This window comes from Canis lupus, chromosome 2 (genome assembly GCF_011100685.1).
Source record: "Canis lupus familiaris isolate Mischka breed German Shepherd chromosome 2, alternate assembly UU_Cfam_GSD_1.0, whole genome shotgun sequence".
NCBI lineage: Eukaryota > Metazoa > Chordata > Mammalia > Carnivora > Canidae > Canis > Canis lupus.
Window position 1 is genome coordinate 9,723,281 of NC_049223.1, and position 12,662 is coordinate 9,735,942.

Genomic DNA, 12,662 nt, shown 5'->3' on the forward strand with positions numbered 1-12,662 from the left:
TATTTGTGCATCCCTTGTGTCATATGTACCTGAGGGGCGAGTGGTCAGTACAAGCACTTGTAATTTGTACATGGGGGCTGTTGCCCAGGAAGTGTCCTCTATAATGGCAGCTTGACAGATGTTGAAAGAAAAGCATATTGTTTTTCCTTTATACAGTGATGAGTGTATAACAGACATTGAATAAACATGCGTGGATTGGCTTTAAAAGCACATTTATTCTGAATGGGAGCAGTCCTTCATTTGACTCCTAACTGGCATCCTTCAGTGGTGGGTGAGGAGAGATCGCTACTCAGGATTTAAAAATTAATTCCCTAGCAGGAGAAAACAGGTGGTAACATAAAAGAAGTATCCGAATGGGGGAAGGATCAAGTCTTCTTCAGAAGGGACCGACAGGGAAGCACCCATGACCTCACCTGTCTGTGCCAAAGCAGAGACGCTAAGGGAGGTTCGTGAGATCCAGCAATGTCAGCAGTGTGTGTGGGGGAGAGGCTGATAATGAAATTCTGGCAGTGGGGAGGCTTGCTGTGCTAAAAAAGAAACACGTCAAATAGGTGGATCCATGTATAGAAAGGAATAACCTTGAAGGTGGAAAAATGATGGAGAACATGGGGGCTGAGATGAAATGAAGGAGAAGTGGAAGTGGCACCTCTGCGGGCAGATGGGAGGATACAACCAAAGATTTCTCAACGTGTTTACACTTTGGCACAGAGGCAAGATGCAGCGGGGAAGGGAGGCTTTAATGAGACAGCTGCTGAAAGTTGAAAAGAGAGTATCAGTTGATTTTTTTTTTGCTTTGGTTTTGTTTACAATTTCACTGTTTTCAAGCTGCTTTGGACTTCATGTGGAAAATAAGGAAGGACTGGTTGGTGATGCAGCAGTTGTGAGGACTTGGGAACAAGTGGTCTCTGTTGCCTTGGAGTGAAAGGAGGAGTGCTTGTCACTCCACACGGCCAACTTCAGGAAAACTTGGTGACCCACTGTGTGCGAAGCAAGAGGGGCTGAGCATGTGCGGGGAGCCTGAGCTTCTGAGAAACTCTGTGAGGCAGGAGCCAGTATACCCGGTGACCACAAGGATCCTTGGCTTGCAGCTGGCCTTTATGTGATTTACTGGGGAAAGGAAAGAAGGAATAAAAAGAAAGGTGGTAGAAGACTTTGAAAAATAAAGTTCTGATTGAAAATGTGTTATTTCCGTGAATGAGGAAAGGGGAATGCCTCTTAAAACAAAAACCAAACCCCAAACCAAAAAAGCCATGTAGGGAGGGATCCCTGGGTGGCTCAGTGGTTTAGCGCCACCTTCAGCCCAGGGCCTGATCCTGAAGACTACGGATCGAGTCCCACGTCGGGTTCCCTGCCTATAGCTTGCTTCTCTCTCTGCCTGTGTCTCTGCCTCTCTCTCTCTCTCTCTCTCTGTCTCTCATGAATAAATAAGTAAAATATTAAAAAAAAGAAAAAACCATGTAGGGCGTCTCCTGGGGGCTTTTTGAGCTTTGATTAGTACTACATGTCTTTTAAAAGATGAAAAACTGAGCATTCCAGAATGCACGAAAAATAAGAATGGGATTGAGAAAGCTAATGGCTGGAGTACCTGGCTGGCACACACAGTCAAGTGTCTGACTCTTGGTTTCTGCTCAGGTTGTGATCTCAGGGTTGTGAGATCGAGCCCCGTATTGGGCTCCTTGCTGGGCATGGAGCCTGCTTAAGATTCTCTCTCTCGGGGATCCCTGGGTGGCTCAGTGGTTTGGCGCCTGCCTTCAGCCTAGGGTGTGATCCTAGAATCCCGGGATCGAGTCCCACATCAGGCTCCCTGCATGGAGCCTGCTTCTCCTCTGTCTGTGTCTCTGCCTCTCTCTCTCTCTCTGTCACTCTCATGAATAAATAAATAAAATCTTTAAAAAAAGAAAAAAAAAAAGATTCTCTCTCTCCCTCTCTCCTGCCCCTCCTGTTTGTACTCTCTCTCTCTCAAATAGAGAAATAAATTTTTTTTTTTAAAAAAAAGCTAACGGGTAATGTGTGCAAAGGCTTGTAAAACACTCTAAAGACAAGTTATAAACACATTTATATTCCAAGAGAAAATGTGAACCATGGCTTGGGAAAGATGGAGTGATAATAAGAGATGACAAAGAAGGAAGTACAGTTATTCGGCTACTAGTTAGCTTTCATCCTTTCAACTGAGAAGAAGCTATTTAAAACTACAAAAGGTTTGGGATGCATGGGTGGCTCAGTGGTTGAGCGTCTGCCTTTGGTTCAGGTTGTGATCCTGGGGTCCTGGGATTGAGTTTCACATGAGGCTCTCCATGGGGAGCCTGCCTCTCCCTCTGCCTATGTTTCTGCCTCTTTTTCCGTGTCTCTCTTGAGTTAAAAACAAAACAAAACAAAACCTAGACAGGATTTGCAAATATCAAAAAGAATTTAAATCTTAGGAGAACCAATAGTAAGAAGACACCAAGCCTTTCAACGTGAAACTAAAAAATGTTTGAATTTCTAGATCTAGATTAATGACACCAGCATCAGGGACCTGAGGACACCCTGGAACTGAAGCCTAGGAGCCATGGCCCTGAACCACAGAGAGGATGTGGTGGTGGGATGGGGGTTGGGGGCCTAAGGGGTTTAGTTACTTCACTTCACTGTGCCTCGGTTCCCTTGTCTGTAAACTGATAATTATGTGTCAGTTATTTCATCTGCAAAAGGAGGAGGCTGTGCTCTGTTGATGAGAGCAGTAGTACATATTGCCTCTTCTGGCGACTCTAAGGATAAATGAGATAATCCATGTAGCTCACTGACTCAGGATTGATACTGTGTTTGAGCATTTGTTATATTCATTATTGCCCATTCTCTTTGAGAACTTATCTGCAAAAGAGAGCGCTGGGCATTTTGGAGATGGGAAAATATCCCAAGTTTTAGAAAGTGGAAGAAGGGACAGATTGTAGAAATTACAGCCTAATAAATTTGACATTAGTTCCTGGCAAAATTTTCCTATGGGTAAGTACAGAGATGGTTTGTGAGGATCAAAATAAAAACGTCCTCAGAGCTTCTGTACTAGTTTGCCAGGCCTGCTGTGCAGAGGACCACAAACTGGGTGGCTTACCTAACAGAAAGAAATGGAATTTCTCACAGGTTTGGGGACTAGAAGTCTGAAATTAAGGTGTCTGCGGATTGGTTTCTTCTGGGGGCTGTGAGGATGGATCTGTTTCAGGCTTCTCCTTGCTTCTAGGCGGTTACTTTCTTCCTGTGTCTTCTCACATCATTTTCCCTCTGTGTGTCCAGACTTCCTCTTTTTATAAGGACAGCAGTCATATTGGATGAGAGCCCACCCTCATGACCTCATTTTAACCTGATTCTGCTTCCACATATGGCCACATTCTGAGGTCCTAGTGGTTAGGCCTTCACCATATCCTTTTTTTTTTTGGGCGGGGGTGGGGGGGGGTGGGGGGGGTGGGGGTTGGGGAGGAGGGGCACAATTAACCAACACATAACAGATTTGCTAACAAAAGTCAAGCAAAGCAAAATTAGCCTTGTTTTTCCAAAGGTATAGAAGAAGGGAGATACAGACATTGTGAACTTTGAATTTTTAGAAGGGCACTCAATGCAGTTAATTTTCATAAATGAAATTTATAGGGAGTGTGTTCTCTTTCCCCCTCCCCTGCAGGCATTTCGTTTAATCTGCATTTGAATTACGTGAGTCTGTTTCTTCATTTGATGAGTATGTTCTCAAGACCTCACTATTATTTTCAAGGTTTAATAATAATCTGTTCTCCCTACCAGGACCTTTACTTTGTGACATTATATGCATCGTGAGCTTTGGAAACAATTATAGAATTGTTCTCTGATGGATTATTCCTGCTCATAGGAGAATGGCATTAAAATATTTATAGGGAAATGAATTTCATTTTCAAATGGAAAACGCCAGAAGAAATATGGCTTCAAACTTCATAGAAAATGACACAGTTCCTCTCACTTTATTTTAAAGAAGGGGAAAAAAAAATCTCATGACTGTGACCTAGGCTCTAGTACAGTTGAAAGATTCTGGTATGGAGATTTATAATCGCAATAGTTCCATGATTTAGGATTTATATTTCAATTTCAGAATTTAATTATTAATTTTATCATGAAACTTACTTAGATGGCTTTCCTTTCTTTTATTATTTTATAAAGTAAGGGAGAATTTTATCTGTGTCTCAAGAATTAGTTGAGTAGACTTAACTTTTGCAGCATTGGCATTTATATGGAAGTGTTGGGCTGCCTCAAGGAATGGTACACACTCACTGCGCAGGTGGATCCTGTGATAAGGCTCATGTTGGTCCTGGTTTGTTTTCAGTGTATACACTCTCTGGTTAGGCTATTCTCTCAGGTGAACTTTAATACCAGATAGAAATCTTACCCACCAATTGAGTTCATGCATACTTTGAAAAATAGTGTTTCTCCTCCACCCTTGCACTCCTGCCCCGCCCCCGACTTTGAAAACAAATCCCAAACACATGCCTCCTCTGTCTTCCTCATAATCAGAGCTTAACTTTGAATGTCTCCAAGTACTATTGATGTTTCCATCTTGAATTAATTTTTTGATAACTCTTTGTCCACTCATACATAACTGCTTTTTGGCACGGTGCTTATAACACTATCGATAGGATGCCAGATGGGAATCTCTTTGGACCTTAAGAAAAAAAGGACAAAACTACTTCTCCCCACTTACACTATTTTAACCTCCCTCTTGCCCTTCCCCCCAAATAAATGAATGACCCTGGATCTTATTTTCCCTCTAGTATCTACTGGTCCTTTCTGTTTTTACCACTGAAGTAGCTAGAAATTCAGCCTTGTGGTATGATGGACATTTTAAATTTTTCTAAAAATCTTTGTTCTCAAATAGGATTTCTGGGATTTCTGCCTGAAACTATAGTGCAATTACTTATCTGACTTTTGGGAGACAGCAAAGGCTGGTGGCTGGGCTCACTCCACCTCTGTCTGCATCATGCAGTGGGGCTTAATCTCTGCAGAGACATTCAGCGTGAGAGGAAAGGAGAAAAGGAGTGTTTATAAAGAGCAAGGCACAGCCCTCTAGATGGGGGAGCAGGAAAGACCCCCAGGGGTACCTTACCAAGGTGTGCTTAGTCCGTTTTCTTCTCTCCAGAACTGGGCAGTGCTGTTCTGGTTTACCTTCCAAACGTAGCCATTGTTTGAGCCTGAGCAGTACAGGGATTACCTGCCTGGCGGGTGTGAATTTTAAAGCCGAACAGTTAAATTTTTACAGGCACAGTCCTCAAGATTTCAGAAGTTCTTGTGTATATTTGTCAAATTGGAATGCATTTTCAAAATTCCTCATGGTGAACATAGTAGAGACTCTTAGCTGTGAAGATTTGTTTTATGATGTTGAGGAAAATGAACATAACATTCTTCTTCTTTAACATTTTGAGTAACGTTGTGAGTTGTGCTTTTTCTTTCGTATTCTTTTATATTATGAGTTTCTAAACACACAGGTGCTGTGGAAGCCCATGAGTGCAGAAGACAGAGAGGAAAATTTAGTGTTATGGCTCATTTACATTAGGGCTCACTCTCTAAATTTGACTCTAGTGCTCGCTTTAAAAAATATTTATTTTCTGTGTGGTATTAATAACATAAGGCCTTCTGAACTGGGGGATTGTTCTCTTCATCATTAAGTCAATGTTTAGTAAACATCTCTCAAAAACTCTGAAGAAGGTGAAACATTTCTGAAAAACATATATTCAGGTGTATGCTCATTATGAATTTCCTATTCTGCTTCCATTTTATGTGACCTTATTACATGATGCATCATTTAACAGATATAAATGCAGCTCTGCATCTTACTTTTATGCTGCAAAGACTTACATTATATTTCTGTATATACTTATCTTAAGAAGTTAATTGGTAATACACTAGCCTCTGTAACCTTGCTGTATGGTGTCGTCGTTAAGAGCCCAAGCTTTGAAGTCAGACATTTCAATTTGCGCTCTGGACTCCAATTGGAGAGTCACTTCATGTCTCCAGCCTTCGTTTCCTAATCGGTAAAATGGGGATGGTAATAACACCTCCCCCCGGAGTTGTTGAAAGGTTCGCATGAGATAGTGCATATCGGTACCTGACCCACTGTGACTGCACATTTATAAGGCAGAAGATGCATGGTGTGGGGTGAATAATTTGGGACTAGCGGCCTGGAGATCTGGGATTTGAGGCCAGAGAAAATCCACAAAGGCTGGAAAGAGAGATTGAAACCAAGGAGACTAAGACATAGTCTTAGTTGGTTCTAAGTACATAGGGTGGTGTTGCTTTTCCGCTGGGTTATTCTACTATTCATAATGCTACAAACAAGGAGATGGATAGATGAGTCCCTCCCCCACCCAAAGTCATGTTTTTACTTTAGCCGAATACATAGGAAAAGATTTGTGGTCACTGGCATGCTGGACTAGAACTTGATGCATCTATATTTTCTCCAAACAGGAAGTTAAATTACTGTTCTGAGGTTCATGAGTTTAGAGCTGAGTTTGTGCTTGGAACCCAGCATGGTACCTGACCTACACTTGGCTGGGCTAGTTAAGTGTTTGGATGGAATGATATACTTTTCTTTTTCTTTTTTGGCTTTTTTGGTTCTGGATTATTGTTGGATGTTTGTTGAAAATGGATCCCTCTGTCCTAGCCTGTGTTGTGAGGTGTGGCCCGGGGGCACTGTGTGGCCATTGTGGGAATGGAGGTAGATCAGTGCTCTTTGGGTGCCAAAGGAGTTCATGGGATTAGTGGATTTTAAATATTACATTGCAGTCATAACCAGAAGCTTAGTTTATAACTAGAAGCTTGGCATTGGGAACAAGGATGTGGCCAGATGCAGAACATGAAAGAAGGTCTATCCTGGATTGCACTATTTTGCAATCGCAGGCTCCTTGGAAGCTGAGTGGAGTGGAAGTGAAATTGGGCTTGACTCTGCCTGCTTTCCTGTCAAACCCAGTAGAGCTCACCTCTACTATCCCATTCCTTCTTCTTTTTATTTATTTATTCATGAGAGACACAGAAAGAGGCAGAGACAGAGGCAGAAGGAGAAGCAGGCTCCCTGTGGGGAACCTGATGTGGGACTTGATCCCAGGATCCTGGAATCACGCCCTGAGCCAAAGGCAGATGCTCAACCACCGAGCCCCTCAGGTGCCCTGTCCCATTCCTTGAATGATAGAATTTCAGTCCCTTCCTCTTTTATTCATTGGGTGGTGGAATTCATTCATTCATTAATTTTGATTGAACATCTACTACGACGGGACACTGTCCTAAGTATTTGGGAATACAGCATGAGCAAAGCAGATGACAATCCCTACCCTTATGGGGTTTTCATTTTAGAGGGAAGAGGCAGACAATATACACAACAAAACCATAAGGAATATATTAGAAAGTGATAAATACTATAGAGAAAAATCAAGCAAGGAAGGGAGAGGGTCCGGCAGGGGTTAGCTGGTGGCCTGAAACTTAGAATAAGCTGGTCAGAGAAATGGAGTTCTTACATTTGAACAAAACCCGGGGGGAGGTGAGGGCAAGGGAGGAGGTCTGTGGAGCTTCAGACCAAGGCAATAGGAAGGATGGAGAGAACTTGGTGAAGGAGAGGAGGCTAGTCAGGGAGCCTTTGGGGAGTATGGGTGGAAAAGAGGGTGGAGGAGCTAGAGGCAGCCAGCTAGTGGGGGGCAGGGGGGTGGAGGGGAGGGGGGAGTGGAGATGGGGTTGGCCCTGAAGGACCACAATTGTAGACCATTACAGGGACTGTGGAGTAGGGGTAGCTGTGAGTGAGTGGGCGCCACCGGGAGGGGGCGAGTATTGAGCACAGAACTGACATGACGGGTGACTTTGGTTTTTTAACAGGATCACTCTGGCTGCTGTGAAAATAATGTACCTACTAGTAGGCCAAAAAAAGGCTTTGTGTGTGTGCGCGCACGTATGCAGGTGTGCCAAAGGGACAGTCACATGGAGGGTGTACTGATATCATCTTTAGTGTAAAACAAGAGTATATTTTATCATAAGATTTGAGCCCGAGTTATTGGGGGGGTGGGGTCCAGTCCTTGATGGAGGTTCATCCCCCAGGTGTTGCTAGGACACGAGGGTCTGCAGGCGGTGCAGGGTCATTGCGCCACCCTCAGGGACTATGTACCACTTTTGACTTAAGCAGGGTGGACACGTGGTGCGTGTGGTTTTATTTCCTGGATGTCATTTGCACCTAGATGGCTTTAGAGGGAACTTGGGAAAAATCCTATAGAATGACTGAGTCCTGTGGATTTGCCAACAGACGACCCCATTCTTCCTCATGCTCTCTGATCCCATCCGCCCCTCCCCGCCCCTCCGTGATGATCGGGGCTGAGGGCATTGCCCTAACAGACCGTATATTTCTGAGGGGTGGTCATTAATTTTCCTTGGCTTGGCTGAAGAAACATTCCCGTCACCTCTCCTGAGCCCAGAGCACCAACCCGGCGTGAATGAGTTTTGACAACAGAACCTTGTTCTGCAGTGAGAGGTTGGCCTGGTTCCACTTCCCATTAATTTTCTTGTACAATCAAGGCACCTAGGAAAACATGTGAAGAAAGTTTTCATTTTGTGGGCTAATAATATGTGCCATAGGGTAGTTTGCCAGTCTTTTGGCTTTGGTAGTGATTTTTGCACAGGTGTACCAATAGTGGCTACTACAAAGGTGAGTTGAGAGGAGATAACAGCTCTGTCTTTTGAACTTTCGGAATAAGGAAATCGATTTACACAGATAATTGTTAGGAAGTTTTCACATCTCACTTTTGTGTTTGCCAAACATCCTTGCTAGTTTTGCTTCTTGGCAGTACAAATGTTTGGAGACATGTTGTATGTTCTCCAGCGCTCATGACTTGGGTATCTTTTTTCCCCCACATCTTGTAACTGCAGGATGGAGCCAGCCTGGGGGGACTCAGCCCGTCCCTTCAGTTTTAATTAGTTGTGAAATATTAGCAGGAAGGCAAAGATATTTTACATCGAAGTGACTTTTTGGGGGAAGTGGCAAATTAAATTTTATGGCAGCAGCTGTTCTGAGTGGAATTTGTCACAAAGTTGATGAGAAGTGAATGCTTCCAATACCCCAATATAAATCCTTAGTTTAAAAAAGGTACAAGTGGCAAATAAATGAGCGTGTGGAAATATAGAAAAATATCTTTGTAAATATATGTTTTAAAACCTAAGCTCTGGTGCCTGTTTTTCTCTTTCTTTCTTTCTTTCTTTCTTTCTTTCTTTCTTTCTTTCTTTCTTTCTTTCTTTCTTTCTTTCTTTCTTCCTTCCTTCCTTCCTTCCTTCCTTCCTTCCTTCCTTCCTTCCTTCCTTCCTCCTTCCTTCCTTCCTTCCTTCCTTCCTTCCTTCCTTCCTCTTTCTTTTTTTTCATTACAGCCTCAGTCTTTCAAAAACAGTGATTGCTCTGATTTTGTAATGGGAGTCTTTGTTTAGTTTAGAAGCCAATAATGACAGGCTGCAAAAGAAAACATAACCTAGTAGGGAGGCTCCCTAATGGTGAGCATGCTGGGGTAAGAATTTGAGAAGGAACAGGATCTTTGAACATGTCATTCCTCTTCCTGGAGTAACATCTTCCTGGCCCCTACCTCCCACCTTGAAACTTTGCCTCCTCAGTGACTTTTCCTCACGTAGCCCTCAGCTCTCAACAGGGATGCCTTTCCTGACTTGGCTGGTTCTTCCTACTGTAAAATCTTATAAACCTTATTAGTTCTTAGCCCTAACTGTATATTTATTAGAATAATTCCTTATTTTATGAACTCTATGAGATAAGGGAAAGTTTCATTATATTTTGTTACTATGGTGTCATCTCTGCCTACATCCACCGCCTTACACACAGTTAAGTATTTACTCAGTGAAGCAGCCCATATAGGAGTTGAGTTTGGGTGGCTACAGGAAGGCTGGGACAGAGATTTAGGCCTACCGCCTCAAGTTCAAATGCCTTGGGGGCCGGCATTGTAAGTGAGTGAAGTAGACTTTTGAAGCTTGTGTGGTGGCAAATTAGAAAGACTTCTCAGGCAGATGGGTTATGGCAGGGACTTATACAGTAGGAAGAACCAGGAAGGAAGGCTGCCAGAGGGCAATGGAGTGCCGGGAAGGTTTTCGAGCAGAGGTGAGAGATTGTCATATTAGGAAGTGTATAGGAAGAAAATTTTGGCAGTGTAGGAAGTCTTCAAGTAGATCATGAGACTCATAGGTTCTGAGGCTAACGTTGTAGTCTACCCTAGAGCTAAATGAGGTGGGGCCCTGGGAGAAGTGTGCTAGTAGAACCAATAGTTAACGGTCTGGAGCATCTTTGCAAATACAGAGACAAACGCGTGTCAGAAAAATAGATTTCTGAAAATTAAATGGCTCATCATCAATGTCTTTCTAGAAGCAACAGAAATGGCGACTAGAAAAGGAGATCATGAGGTCAGGTCTGATTGCTGTGGGTTGAGGACTGAGTAGGAAGTGAGAAAGGCACACCAGTGAGTGGAGATTCCTTTTCTGAGAGGTTTTTTGAAATAGAAAGATAAGACACTGGGGCAGAAGCCGAGGCAGAGGAAGATGCCAGAAGGATGCAAGGGTATGGGTTGAATGTGCCAGTGAGGGTCCCATCCTCTAAGACCCCGAGAGCAGAGCAGAGTGGGGGAAGACGCGCAGCCTCTGAGATAGAAGTGGCCAGCCGATGGCGAGGTCTTGCCAGGTGGCAGAGGACGCATTCGCTCAGTGAGGAGAGAGCTCAATGAGTGCTTCGGGGAAGATGTGTGTAGGACATAGTGCTAAAATGTGTTTCCATTTCCACTTTTATCACAGATTTTATTAACAGGTGCTAAAGAAATATTCTTGGAAAGATTGAGGGAAAACGTCCCTTGCTTTTTCCTTCTGACTTGAAAACTCACCAGAAGCCTTAGACGCCTCCTGAAATCTTGAATAGAAGCAGTCTCAAAACTATGCCATGGAGGATATTTCAGACCTGTGGAAATGCACAGCCTTTGCTGTCCTGTGTGGGATCCTGCTTTGACTAGAAGTCCAAGGCCTGTCTCACAGAGCTTTGGTAATCAGCTGCACCTCACGTGGGTCTGAAAATAATAGATTGGTGATTTAGTATTGTGAAATATAATGTAATATATAAATATAATATAATATCGTGAAATAAAATATGATGAAATTACCTCAGACATTCAGTAGCATCTTTGGAAGCAGGGAATACCTTAAGTTTGCTAGCACTTTCTCAGTTAAAGAGTTTTTTTTTTTTTTTTTTTACTTTCCCAGGCCATTGCTGTTTTTCCATCACACTAAGAAGGTCTTTTCAGAGTTTCTCATAATAAGTCAACAAGTCTGTTTCAAATGTGTTTGTTACTAAGCAACAGTTACTAAGAGTGTCTGTAATTAAGATGAAAGTTCCAAGGTAACTCTGCCCAAATACAGCCCCATTTTCAGCATTTTCTGATAAGGCGAGCGTAGGGTGAATAAAAGTGAAAGAAGACTATTTTAGCGAGAGCACCGTGCCTGACATTTCTGAAATGTGTTGGCTGTCCTCTAGCTTATCTGGGACAGAGAGTTTGTGTTTTACAAATCAGCTAGTAATTTTTTCTCATGTGTCTGACATGCGCATTCCTGATGTGAACAGGTGATGCCTGTTGGAGGCAGGGCTCCTGCACGGTGGTGGCTCCGCGGCGGCCGCATGGTACCCTCCAGGGGCTGGATGACCTGTGCGCTGGTAAGGAGGGATGACCAGAGTGAGCCCCACGTGAGCTCAGCTGCCTCTGCAGCTATGACTGACCTAGATTAAGCAGCAATGCAGGCATGTTCTGCACTTTGTTTAGCAGCGCACAGTGTCTTTTTCTCTTGGTGATTTGTAAAGGAAGGCTCAGATGAATTTTTCCCTATTCATCGTGCTGGCTCATTGCAGGCACTTCACAAATGTTCCTCTTTCCCTTCCCGCTCCATTCTGTTCCAGGGGTGAGGGGAGGAGGGTAGGGTTTCCATGACGACCTGTTGTTGAATGACCTCTTTTTAGACCTGTTGTTAGATGCCCAATGGGCCCCAGTAGAGGTCCAGAGAGCCAAGTCTCACCTAATGGAAGGCTTTGTGGTAAAAGAAGAATCAGTCTGTCCCAGTCAACTAGCAATTGCTGAGTGACCCTCCAGCTGCCTACAAACTCGGCGCTGCCCTGTGGGGTTTGCTTGCAGGTCGTCCTCGCTGCAAGCAGAATGAATGTCAGCCAACAAAGAGCACTGACCAATAATATCTTAGGTTTATGAACTTGGGTAAGTCGTAACCACCTTGAACTTTAATTTCCTCATCCTTATACGGGGTACAGTAATATCTGCTTGGCTTATGTGGTAGGGTTGCCATAAGAATTAGATGAGACAGGGAAAGTGCTAGAAAATGTGTGTATATATTCATTTACTCAACAAATATTTACCAAGTGACTCCTATGTACCAGGCACTGTCCTAGTTTCACAATATATTCCATGTCAGAAGAAATGAATAGATCAGCTTAATTCTTTTATTTTTTATTTTTTTTAAAAGGATTTTCTTTCTTCTTCTTTTTTTTTTAGATTTTATTTATTTATTCATGAGAGACAGAGAGAGAGAAAGAGGTAGAGACACAGAAAGAGGCAGAAGCAGGCTCCATGCAGGCAGCCCGACATGGGACTCGATCCCAGGTCTCCAGG

The 12,662-nt window shown here is 43.3% G+C and overlaps 1 protein-coding gene and 1 long non-coding RNA gene across 3 annotated transcripts in view; one reads left to right on the top strand and one right to left on the bottom strand.

The window, feature by feature from the left end:
* Positions 1–12,662, top strand: part of NEBL (nebulette) — a 342,069-nt gene that overhangs the window by 13,282 nt on the left and 316,125 nt on the right. The window lies entirely within an intron of this gene.
* On the bottom strand, positions 7,699–11,937 carry LOC102155724. Its single transcript, XR_005355188.1, has 3 exons — positions 11,154–11,937; positions 10,881–11,060; positions 7,699–8,539 (listed from the first exon to the last, which is right to left on the bottom strand). It is a non-coding gene; the product is annotated as an uncharacterized LOC102155724 (long non-coding RNA).